This window comes from Rattus norvegicus, chromosome 20, assembly GCF_021556685.1.
Source record: "Rattus norvegicus strain SHRSP/BbbUtx chromosome 20, alternate assembly SHRSP_T2T, whole genome shotgun sequence".
Taxonomy (NCBI): Eukaryota; Metazoa; Chordata; class Mammalia; order Rodentia; family Muridae; genus Rattus; species Rattus norvegicus.
The window spans coordinates 25,081,368-25,094,485 of NC_141553.1; the positions used below are offsets into that span (position 1 = coordinate 25,081,368).

A 13,118-nucleotide genomic window follows, 5' to 3' on the forward strand; every position below is an offset into this window, starting at 1 on the left:
ATTCTACTTACAACTTCTAAAGTGTTGGTTTTTTTCTCCCTAACACTCCAAGAGTCTTCTCCTTCCCCTTTGATTTTCCTGAAGCCCCACTTTGCCTGTTCATTTCTTGAATGAAAAAGAAGGGAGAGGTAGGTTAGAGAAGAAAAAGTTGCTTATTAAACAGAGTACAACCCTTTAATTAGTGAGATACAAGATCAACTGCGTGAGCTGAGAATATACTACTGGCCTGCTGTGTGGGAGGCCATGGGTTGGGCTCTCAACACTGAATACATCAAGCATGATGAGGCAGAGCTGTAATCCGAACACTTGGGAGGCCTAGGCAAGAGGAGCAGAGTTCAATGTCATTTTTAGCTACACAGTGAGGTCAAGGTCAGCCTAGGGTGAGACAATGTAGCATCAAATAGTAAAATGAAACAAAAACCACACAAGCTGCCAGAGCAATCCTTCCAGATACCTAGTGATGAGAGGTGGGGCCGGTGTTACTGATGGCAATTGTGTTATTGTTTGGGGTACTTGGTAGAGACCCTGACTCCTATCATTATTAGTAGAAGATAATTTTCTCTTTTTGCTGTTGCTTTCAAATATGCCCCCAGAGCCCAAGATGCCTTTTGGACTCAGAAAAGATAACTGTGGTACTTTGGATAAAAAAAAAAAATGACTCCCATAGTCTCATAGGGAGTGGCACTATTAAGGGCTGTAGCCTTGTTGAAGTAGGTGTGGCTTTGTTGGAGGTGGTGTGTCACTAGGGGGTTGGGCTTTGAGGTCTCAGATGTTCAAGCTAGGACAGTGGCTCACTTCTCTTCCTGCTGCCTGGGGATCTGGATGCAGAACTCTCAGCTACCTCTCCAACACCACGTCTGCCTGCATGCCACCATGCTTCCCGACAGGATGAAAATGGACTAAACAAATGAACTGTAAGGCAGCCCCAATTAAATGTTTTTCTATACAAGAGTTGCCTTGGTCATGGTGTCTCTTAATAGCAATAAAACCCTAAGACATTGACTATTCAAGACAAAGCCACAGAAGTTGCCCCCAAGAAGGCTCCTGTCTGAGGACTCACTAGTCTGTAAGCTTCCACCTTAGCTCCTCTGCTCAGACCCAGAGGGAAAAGTGTTCACAGTTCTCTCTTCGTTCAAATGGAATATTTGTGTATGTCTCTTCAGAGTTCCTAATCTCAGCGCCCCATGTGAACACTTCAATTTATCTTTGCAATAACAGTCTTCCCATGAAACAAAAAGAAATCAGATGGGAAACAGACTTCATGTGGACAAGCCGGTTTGTCGAGTTAACATTATATATAGTGAGCATCTGATATTTTTCCCCTCAGAGCTGAAAAAATAAAAAAATAAAAGTTTGGTGAGCAGATTGTTTTCTGGGGGCTTATTGAATCCTTCTTTCTATCATTTCCCTCATTCTTATTTCCGTCTCTTCAGTTCCCCTGTGTCTCATCCCAGCTCTCCCCTGCTGAGTCTGTCTCTTTCCCAATCTACCTGAGGTGCCTTTGCCTGTGTGCTCTGTGTAAACCCACATCCACTGCGGGTCCTAGGTAATTCTCCCTGATTCAGCCTTTGTCTGGGAAGTACAGCTAGAGTATTGGCAGAACTTGGAACTGAGCTGTACTTTGACTGAGATGGGGGTTTCAGAACCTGGGAAGAGTGCCTTGGTTTCCCTAGCAGCCTGCGATGGCTCATCTTAGTCACCAACTAGAATGTGGAATCGTCTGATAGGGCTTGTTTATCTTCTAGAGGGCTTGCTGTCTTCTAGAACCTTCAGGTAGCTGCCCAGATGTAAAAGATCCAAGTAAAAACTAACATTCATTCTGCTTCTGCCCTGCCTTTGCTCTTTCTAAAATTACATTAATTTGCCTGTGCATGTGACAGGTGCCCTGGTACTCATGTGGATGTCAGTGGACAACATTCAGAAGCTGGTTGTCTCCTGTGACCAGGTGTGTCCTGGGCGATCAAACTGAGGTCATTAGCTTGGCAGCCAAGAGCTTTCAATCACTGAGCTATTCCAGCAGCCCCAGCTTTTGCTTCTTGCTGGTGAGGACATCTGTGCTACTGGTACTGGTGATGCTGTTCATACCCGAGCCTGCTTCTTCCACAAAGAGCACCAGCTCTCCAGGAATCCTACTGGGCCTCATCATTACCGAGGAACCTCGGAGGGATCCAGCTTTATAGACTGGGATGATACTGGGTTCTCCAGTGCTCTGATGGACAGCACGGGACTGCTTGGCCTTTATTGTATGTGCTCATTACTAACTCTCCTTCCATAATGTGTGTGCATTCTCTTGGTTTTGTTTAGACTGCTTGTCAAGTGTTAGGTTGGGTCTCTTACGGTTTTCTAGATTTCAAGCCTCCTTGTCTAATTTGATCTTTAACAACCAGTCTGTTCAGTGACTCTCCTCAGTCACCATCATTCTAGAACCCAGGTCTTCTGTCAAGTGTTCATGTGCTCTGTTTCTTATTCACCTCCAGAAACCCTGAGTGTATGCAAACCTGTTCTTTTTCCTTACTTCATCTTCTTCCCAGAGAAAACTGTCCTAAAACAGTAATCTATTGTATATAAGACAAATGTCTTCACTTAAATACTATCCCACTTTCTAGTTACAGGGAGAGACTTTAAAGCTGTGTTTAGTTCCTTTATCCCATCCAAAAAACAAGTCACCTAATTTTTATATCAAATAAGTAGGTACAGTATCAGCCTTCTAGTCTAGAATTGATACACCAGAAGCCTAACTTCATGTGTCAAAATATTTCTTTGGCAGTTGAGTTTTTAATCCCCATATACGTGCATTATATTGTCAATTAATCAGATATCTATTGTTAATTATGGTTCAACTGACCATTCTTGAATGCCTGGTATTTTGCATCTTTATGGAAAAATATTCTTACAAGTTTTTCCCCCTAAAGACATCAAAATGTGAAACCTACTTTTTTCTGGCCTTTGGACAGTTTCCTTGTTTTCCCTGACTTTTATCTAGCTTTCAAAGTTTTAATGACACACTAGCCCAGTGGTTCTTAACCTGTGGGTCCACACCCCTTTGGGAGTTAAAAGACCCTTACTCAGGGCTTACATATCAATATTTATATTATAATTCATGACACTAGCAAACTTACAGTTATGAAGTAGCAATGAAAATAATTTTATGGTTGGGCTTATCCTAACATGAATAACTGTATTAAAGGGTCGCATCATTAGAAAGTTTGAGAACCATTGCTTTAGCCAATGTCATTCTTGGTTAATGGTGGTCAGAGCACACTCAGCCTTTGCGGGACTCAATAGACTTATATGTAATAGGTTCTGCCTCCTTACCCTCCATTTCCTAGAGACAGTATTGGGCAGACAGCTCATTCCTGGAAGACTGCCCCCAGCATATGACACTAAGTACAGATGCAGCCTATGTCACTTCTGACTGGCCAGCTAAGGAAATAAGCTACTACACCTCCCCGTGGAGGCTCAATTAGTTTACCAGCTCTACTCACAAAACTCACTTACATGATTTTATAGGTTGTAAAAAGAAGCATTTTAAAGGATAAAAATTAATAATCAAGTGAGTAGAGAGGTACACCAGGTAAAGTCCAGAAGGTCTTGAAAGTCTGTCCCAGTGGAATCTAGGGACTCGTTCTCCTAGCTCATGATGGATTGTGACTAGCCTTCCTGTGTGCCTCTCTATGTCTTTTGCTGCCCTGAAAGTTTCCTCAGAGCCTGACAATTAAGCTTTTATGGGGACTCACTACAGGAGCATACTTGAAGCATGGACAACAATGGGACTGCCGGGCTCTGGGAATGGCTGGGAGAGTAGAGTGGTTTCCCCCAGGAATATGAGGACCAGATTCCGATCCCTGGAGCACACATAAAAGGCTGGATTATAAATGGATATTAATCCATCTATAATCCAGCCTTGGGAGGTGGGAATTGAGATCCACAGAATAAACTCAACAATGGTAATATCCTTATTGCTGATCTCTGGCTTTGACAGGGAGATATTCCATCAATGAATGAAGTAGAAGCCCAAGAGAGAATAGTTCCCAACATAAAACTCAGTTTTTCATATGTAACCATGTGCCCACACAATGTAAACACACACACACACACACACACACACACACACACACAATATGCTGGAGTGTGTGCACACACAGAAAGAATGGGGAGGGGGAAAGAAAGAGAGAGACACAAGAAAATGAATGAGAAAATAAATAAGGGTCAGGAAAATACAAAAGGGTCAGAAATATAAGGCTAACAGTAGGTAGAAAGCTCAGCAAACCCTCCTTTTCAGTTTCTTCTTGGGCTCACTATGTAGTTTCCTTTATTCCTCGATACGTGGTAGAACTCCAGAGCAGGAGGCCCCGTGATGTTATCGCACAAGATATTTCAAAGAATTTCCTGTTGCCCTGCTCCAAAAGAAAGATGGGCACTTCTGTGACTTAACGGAATTTTTATTTTGTATGTCCTGCCTTGGAGAAGGGGTTGTAAGCAATGATGCATGAATTAAACCTAAAATATATCTCCAACATAAAACATCCAGACCCAAATCTCCTAAAATCAGGAACCACCTTTCTTCATCTGTAGCTTTCCGTCTTCTGAATTGCAATGTTAGTTAAGGAAGGACTGGCTGATTTCCTGTGTTTTTACCCGGGGCCCATGTATACTATGGATATAAGGCATGAGATAAATCTCTGTTGCATGGGTGAATGAACAGAATTCATCTAATGAAACTTCTCTTTACCCTGCTCTTGTCATCCATCAAACATGCTGCCCAATCACCAAAGCTGATGACTGTACCTTCCTGATGCCAGAATCATCAAAGAGCTTTACCGCTGACCCATGCCCTCCATGAGCATCAAGGCACCTCTGATTGGGAACAGGCTTCCTAGAGCACCTAAACTGTAGGCTCTCCGATCTCTAATTGTTCCTTATTGTGTTCTGGGCCCTTGACCTTTAGGAAGTACTCTTCAAGGTTTTGTCCCCAAGTGCTTCTTTTCTTTCTATATTTTCTCCTGAATAGCATCTAGTCTCATAAGTAAAGCATAAATCTAGGCCATTAGCTCCATCATTGCCTCTAATTATAAAGTCTTATGTTTAGTTCCCAGAAAGATATCTGTACATTCACCCTATTAAAGTTGTAAAGTGTTTCTGAAATCCAACTTGCCATGGATCTCTGTAACCTTTTTCATTATCATTTTTATTTTTTCTAATGAGGAAGGCATTATATAGTGATGATTTTTACATAGATTTTAAATGTCATAGTGTCCTTTCCACAATACTTGCTGGTTTCTGATCATGTCTTTGGGGTCAAGTATTTCTCCTCCTTAACCATCCTCAGTTGGACCACTCTTTAAGTCTTGAACAAGCCATTCTGACAGAACATCTCATTTCTCAATTTGCATCCATTTCCCTAGAATACACGTTTAATTCTGTCTTTTTTGTCCTCAACAACAACAACAACTTCTAAACAACCCCATGCCCATAATAGTAAATTTATTCACACTCCTTAAAGAGGCCCCAAAGAGTTAGTGATTTTTAACAAAATATGTCCATGGGGTGCTAAACATGAGAGATTATAGTTAACAACAGTGGTTGGTAGGGCTGGGACTAATATTTCTACTATGTTCTTAGATACTCTCATCCAAAAATTTATATACTTTTTAAAGCAAACATTCTATAATTACCAATCTAGACTCACATTTTGTCTCTCCACTTCTCTGCCTACACTTTTCTCTCTTTCTGTTGTATTTTGGTTTGGTTTGGCTTTTTTTCCATTCACAGCTGCCATGCTCCTCTACCACCTTTTACAATGCCCCATCTTTCCAAATGCTGCAGTCTTCTACAGACAGAAGCAATGCCATTACAGCTGATACACAAGATTATACCTCTGTGTGTCTAGTAGCCTTCAGCACTTCGTCTTATAGCCATGAGGGATGATTAGGAAAGAGGAAGGCCATCCAAAACATCTTAAATATCAGTTCACTGCACATGATGGTCTATAGCCATCTTGCTTACTTGTTCCTGATCGATAAAATGGATCCCAAAGGGACAGTGATGGTGGCCCTGGTCATGAGTCATGGCATGTGTATAGCACCCTTGAATGGATACAAGCATACAGCAGTGTAAGTTAATAGCCTGTGTTGTCCCTTACTACTCATTGCAAACAATGGGTTTTGCTCTACATAGTCTGGATCCCTAGTTTCAAGGGTCATCATTCCTATGAGGAACAAAGGCTGTAAAGAGAATAAGGCAAGGAGGGGTGGAAGCAGGCACCAAGCCAAACACCAGCTTGTATTATAAAACCTAGTCAGGGAAGTAGTAGGACTGATAAATGAAATCAGAAAAACAAAAACAAACAAACAAAAAAGAACTGGATTTTCAGGAGGAGCAGTCTTACAAACCAGTCTAGAAATATTCATTTGAAGGCTTTTCTCCTTACTTCTCACGTTCCTCTCTTTGTGCTATGCTAGAAGTGGAAGAAGCAGAATGAAATTACTCAACAGGAATTTGCTTCATTAACGAGTCACCTCTTCCTATATTCCCTCTAGTCAAAATGTTTCTGAAGGTGCTTTTCAGTGACCATGCCAAGCACTAGCATGATTCTGGTCTAGGGTCAGTGGACAAATGGTGCAATGCTTGCAAGAACAGACCACTTGTCTGCTGTGGACTGACAGAGAAATCTAATTGACTCACTAGATGATCTGCTTGCAAATCCAACTTGTGTGTGTGTGTGTGAGGGGGTTGCCTTGTTTTGCTTTGTTTTAACTCATTGACACTGGACCAAGCCAACCTGAATTTTCACACTAGTTTAATACTACAGCATGCGCATGGCCAACTGAGATAGGAAATTTCTTTTCCAGTCACACATAATCTTAAGACTCCCTGGGAACATGCATGGCTGTGCATCCCACACCCACAGGGAATACCCCATTCATCTGCACTAATAATGGGGAGCAGCAGGCTAATCATAGCTCATTTGTATTTGGCGTTAGAATATGCTATGTGGGCTTTGGCAGAAGATTTACCTTGCTAATTATGTCTTCCTTAAATTAATAATACAGTTAATTTGCAGTCTCTTAGCACAGACCCATACAGCGAATAGAAATGTGCTAAGTAACGATGCTGTGGGGTCTCCCTGTAGCCCCTTCTGAAGCCCCTCCTTTTGATCACCAAGGAAAAACTTCAGGTGAGACACATGGAGCTCAGCAGAGAAGAGTGCGTTTGTTATAAAGTATAGCGCTCCCAAATGGAGCATGGACAAAGGCCAGAGGAAGAACAGGGACAGAACAGCCTCACAGGGTGAGAGGACAGTGGTCAAGACACCACCTTGTCAACCTATATAATTAGATATATTAATATTACTTCTAAAAGACCTTAGGGCCGAAGGATTTGTTGTGGTGATTATCCTATCCATGTTGTTGACAGACCTGATTGTCTGTTTGCTTGTCCTAGAAGTTTTTTGTTTCTTGTTTTTGTGGTTGTGTTTCTTAATGTATCTTCTATTTTAGCAATATGTACACATATGTGTTGGGTGGGTATGTGTTTGTGCACGAAGATGCCTGAAGAAGCCAGAGATGTCAGACCCCCTGGAGATAGAGTTACATGTGGTTATGAGGCTGTCGGTGCTGAGAATAAACACCCAACTCCGCTACGGGGGCAACGCAGGCCTTAACCTCTGAGCCACCTCTCGCCACAAGGGCCATTCTTTGGACCAGTAATCACGCAACGGTAGATTAAAAGTAGAGAGAAAATAAACATGAATTTATAAAGATGGCATGCTTTCCCTGAGTGGAACTCAGCAAAGCCCTACAGCCCCAGCCCCCTCTCCTTTGCTATCCTGTGGATTTCTACCTCGTGTTGTAATATACTTAAGGACCCACAGTGAACGCTCTCCCTCTTCCAACAGTTTTCACTTGCGAAAAGTAATATGTTAACAGGGACACAAGAGATAGAACACCCAGATTTTATAAACAAACAAGTGAATAAATACAGAGAAGAAAGGAAAAAGAAAGAAAGAAGGAAGGAAATAAAGGAAGGAAGGAAGGAAAGAAGAGAAAGAAAGAAAGAGAGAGAGAGAGAGAGAGAGAGAGAGAGAGAGAGAGAAAGGAAGGCAGCTTCTACCCTACAGATCACCCTGCGCAGAGCATCAGTTGGGGGACACGTTAGACAACAGAGTGTCAAAGTACTAGAGTCTTTCATTCACCACCCCAAGAATTTTTCTCACCCCTGTGAGAACTGTTTCTTCTGGAAAATAGGAAATATTTTTCTAGAAGGACAGGCTTTAATCCATTTTCTAAGGCCTGAACTGGAATGAGGTTATCACCACCTCTGACTTCTGTTTTCTGCTTTGTTTCCTTTGCAGTTGTGGGCAGCAAAACCTGGTAACAGCTTTTCGGTTTCCATTCGCTAATTGTGAGAGGCAGGTCCATCCTCAAAAATGTCCAAGCTTGCTGAAATCTAACCAGCTATCTAGCAATAAGAGAAATCATAATCAAAGTGCCTCTGACTATGTCTATGTCTATGTGTATCTATCTGGGAAATTGTACATCTACATAATAGAAAAATCCTTTAGCATACTAGACAAAAAATAAGGTGTTTAAATTATCCATGAAATCACTGTGACTTATTGGCTTATTTAAGCCAATGGTGTTTTTCTCAATAGTCTCTTCTCATTCCTTTGGAAGAAAATTGGGAGTTTTATTCTCAAGCAAATGAGTGCATGGCGTGCCTACTATTGGCTCTCACAGTATGGAATACTGTAAACAGTTTGAAGAAATAAAGACCCCCTTGTGATTTCAGATCTGAAAATCTGGGCTTCAGAAAATGGACAGTGGGTAAAAGCCCTTTCTGTGTAGTTTGAATCTCTAGGACACATGGAAATGCTGATTTTTTTATTGGTGATTTCATTTATTTACATTTAAAATGTTATACCCCTTTCTGATTTCCCCTCCACAAACCCCCTATCCCATCCTAACCCCAACCCCACTTCTATGAAGAAGCTCCCCTCCTATCAATGCCAGATAAAACAATCCTCTGCCTCATAAGCAGCTAGAGCCATTGGTCCCTCTATGTGTACTCCTTGGTTGGTGGTTTAGTTCAAGAAGAAGGAAGACCAAAATGTGGATGCTTCAGTCCTACTTAGAAGGGCGAAATAGGAAGATCAAAGCAGAAGATTCTTGATGGCACAATCAATACTCCTCACACCAACGTAGGGAAATGGGAGATAGAGACAGAATTCCCATGCTCATGTGCCAGGAAGCCTGACAGGTGCAGCAGAAAACGATAAAGAAGACCTTGTCTTTAGGAAGTAGAAGGTGATGACCACTACCAAAGAATATCCTCTGACATGCATTCAGTGACACATACTCTCTTATTCACACACATGAACATTCACAGGCACACGCATATTCATAAAGACCCCAAGATCTGGTCAGAGAAATAGAGACTTAGTCTTCATCCTCTCTCACTGGTAGTATTTGCCTTATGTCTATGTACTGTCCCATTTAGGAATCATCAGATGTGTGGCGGGGTAGCCAAGCTATAGGCAACAATCAGATAAGGTTACTGATGTGAGCCCAACTCAGTTAATGGGTTTACTTTGAACAGACTCATGGAAGTTGTGGAGAGGTCCTCATTTCTGGGAAATCAAGTACGTGATCTCAAAAGACCCATGGATCTCCACTGAGGTAAATTTAAAGTAAAATCCAATAGCAAGTCCATGCCAACATAATCACATTGTCCATTTACAAACTGTGACACATTCACAGACAAAGCCAGACAGGTAGTCACCTTAGTAGATACTAATATCATTAAAGTGAATTAAATGGCATTAGTGCATTGTTAATTTGTCTGGTTTTGGATCCATGGGAAAGAACATGTGAACTTTGACACAGATAACAAAACTTATTTCTTTCATCATCAGTGGGTGTGTTTCTCTGAGAAACTGTGTCAGTGGCTTGCTTGCTTTTACCTCTCTTACCTTAAGTACAGCCCTACACAAGATCCTTGCCATTTCAGCTAATAGTAGAAATGTTGCCGAAAATTATCTGTAATTCATTTGTAGTAGCTCTATTACACCAAGATGTTTTCACCAATATTATGACTGTGTAAGAAAAAGCCAAAGCACATATAGCTGGATTAATCTCTTCTGAATGTCCCCTGAGGATTTAGGCACATTATTCAATTTTGATGGGTGCAATACATGTGTCAACATCCTCACTGTGTCATACATAAAGGAATCACAGGACACTTGGTAAGTGCTTTGGCACTCTGTTATTATAGGAGAAGCTCCCTTCTGCAGGGATAGCCATATTGATTTTTCAAAATTACTATGACATGGGAACTTTGCTACATAAGAATCAGAGTAAACAAGGGATTTCACAGGTTGAAACAAGAAATTACAAATAATATATATATTTCAGTATCAAAAGCCCATATCTCAACCAAGTATTACTACGTAAAAATTCTATGCCAATAGTAAGCTGATTACGAATGAATACTTAAGTGTGGCTTTTCAAAGCTAACTGGATGAAATGAACAAAGTACTCATGCGCTTGAAGTGAGGGGCTCTATTATATTATGCTAATTAGCCCAACTAGCCACCAGAACACTACATTTTATAGAAAGTGTCACTTGGAGCAATTTGATCAAAAAATGAACCAGAGAACATTTAGAGATGAGAAGCTCTGAGACAAAGAGCTGAATGGTCCTCGGAGGACCTATAAAATACACCTGGGAGAAGTAGCCACATACAGAGAGCACATGGAGAAGTGGTCACATACAGAGAGCACATGGATGTTAACTTCAAATGCCTCAAGGATTGGCATGAAGAACTCTGCCATAGGGTAATCCCCCGTCACAGAGTTTGATAATCAAATTTATTTACTTATTCACTAGCTCGTTTGCCTATTGGTAAGAGAAGAGACAAGTGCTGGTCAGGCTTAAAGGATTGGTTCTCTCTGTCCTCCATGTTTGTCCCATGGAGGTTCAAGGATTCATGGCATTTATCCACTGAGCCTTCTCACAAGAGATTTTTTTTGAGTTGCATATAACCATGTAATATTCATCTTGTTGGGAGAAAAGCCTACACACGAAATGTAATAAAGCTATAAGCACATGTTACCTCCCATCAAACAGTGCCATGACTGTGATCAGAGCCTTCTTTTTCTAAACCGTAAATCACATCAGTAAGTAGGTTTTTGTGAAGGGTGATTGGGAAGCTTTGTGAAAACACAGGCCTGGGTGTCAGCGTGGAGTAGCACTCTGTAAGAGTCTCTTCCTAGCAGCTGAAATCAGATATGAAATATGAAGTATGAAAACAAGCATCAGAGCAGAATGCTGGTTCTTCTGTCCCCAAAATTATTTATGCAAAGGCTAAATTACCTTGTTAGGAAAAAATATAAAGAGGGAAGTTCCTGAATGAGAACTAGAGTACACACTTAATTCATTCTAATCCAAAGCTTTAGAGATTGTAATTCTAAACATTAAAAAGAATTAAGTTTCACTTCGAGAAAAGACCAAAGTGATACCAGATAAGTTCACAAAAATTAAACAAAATTTAGCTGATATTTGGAAACTTGTTCTATATCTGTTACATCAAAATCATACATGTTCATTGTACACTGGTCAAGGGGGAAAATAAATATGGAAAAAATGGAGAAAATGCTTCATTTAAAAATAGCACTTTTCTAGCCATAAATCATGTTTATTCTATATTTTTAGAAGACAATAATGATAATATAAAATAACACCATTGCCTCAGTCCTTGATATTAAAACTGAAAATGTTTTCAGGAAATAATCTTTTTAAAAATGGCAGTTGTCAAGGTAAGCTTATGAAGTAATACATAGCTAAAATGTGAAAATTTTTCTTTTTTAATTAATGAATATAATTAATATTGACTTTAGCAGTAGATTTAACTAATGCCACAAGCTCCCCTATTTTCTACTGAACAAGCAGAGAACAGGATTTGCGAATACCACAGCTCAGGCTTCTAGGGATAAATACACACCAAGGGATTGAGTGATGTGTTTACAAAATGTAAACTATGCGGATTTGTTTAACTATAAAGTTCTTAATTAAAGTAAGATGCAAAAATGTTTATAGATTTATTTTGTGTATGAAAAGGATTTGCTATTTTTAGCTAAAATGTAACTGCAAATGTGACAAAATGTAAAAATGTAAGAGCAAAGCATTTCTGTACATATACATTTTCTCTGTGTCTCTGGTTCTCTATCTCACTTTCTGTGTGTGTGTGTCTGTTTGTCCATCTTTTCTGTCTTTTTTCTGTCTGTCTCTGTCTCTGTCTCTGTCTCTCTTCTCTCTCCTCTCTCCTCCCTCTCTCTCTCTCTCTCTCTCTCTCTCTCTCTGTGTGTGTGTGTGTGTGTGTGTGTGTGTGTGTGTGTGTGTGTGTGTCTGTTTCACTCTCTGTTCATTACTCATAGTATAATGTTGCATGAAGAAATGGTAGGCAGGATTTCATTTGCAAGGGAACAAAGCCATCGGACTTAGTAATCCAATCTGTAGCTACCATTAGACTGAGACACTAACCTGCCTGCAGTTCTCAGCTTTGACTTACGTCAGGACAAACATCCACGGTTACATGTCTATCTTGAGCCAAGGAATCCTGGAATGTATTTTGTCAGCTTCATTAGCTTATGGTTCTTTGACTCTAAAATAATGACTGTGACTAAGCCCATCAGGTTCTAAGGGATAGCAAACTGAAGACCCAATAGAGAGCCCTGGTTAGTCAATGAGTCACAAACAAAACACATAGATATGATCAAGAGAAAAGTGGGGAGGAAAAGAGATTGGTGGTAGCTTGCTAGCTTGATTGTGGGTGAACCTTTATAAATTGGACATAGGAGGTAGAAACAGAGTAATTAATACAAATGCTCTACATTTGCAAAACTGCATAAGAAAACTTTAAATAATAAAAAATACTCATCAAATGAGTTTGGCCATGGTCCTTCTGTTTGTTTATTAAGACTACACCCAAGTGCCTGTTTTTATGACACCAAGGACAAGAGATTCTGTGGAAATACAAAAGTTGATTGGGTAATTTTTGTGATGTTTGTGTGGTTCCAAAAATATAACCAAATTCATTTGGGGCACGGGACTGCTATAAA

General features: G+C 40.4%; 1 protein-coding gene and 1 long non-coding RNA gene across 4 annotated transcripts in view; one reads left to right on the forward strand and one right to left on the reverse strand.

The window, feature by feature from the left end:
• Ctnna3 (catenin alpha 3) overlaps positions 1-13,118 on the reverse strand; it is a 1,520,222-nt gene that overhangs the window by 679,332 nt on the left and 827,772 nt on the right.
• On the forward strand, positions 1,765-8,500 carry LOC134483906 (uncharacterized). The gene is made up of 2 exons (XR_015645202.1): positions 1,765-2,243; positions 8,354-8,500. It is a non-coding gene; the product is annotated as an uncharacterized LOC134483906 (long non-coding RNA).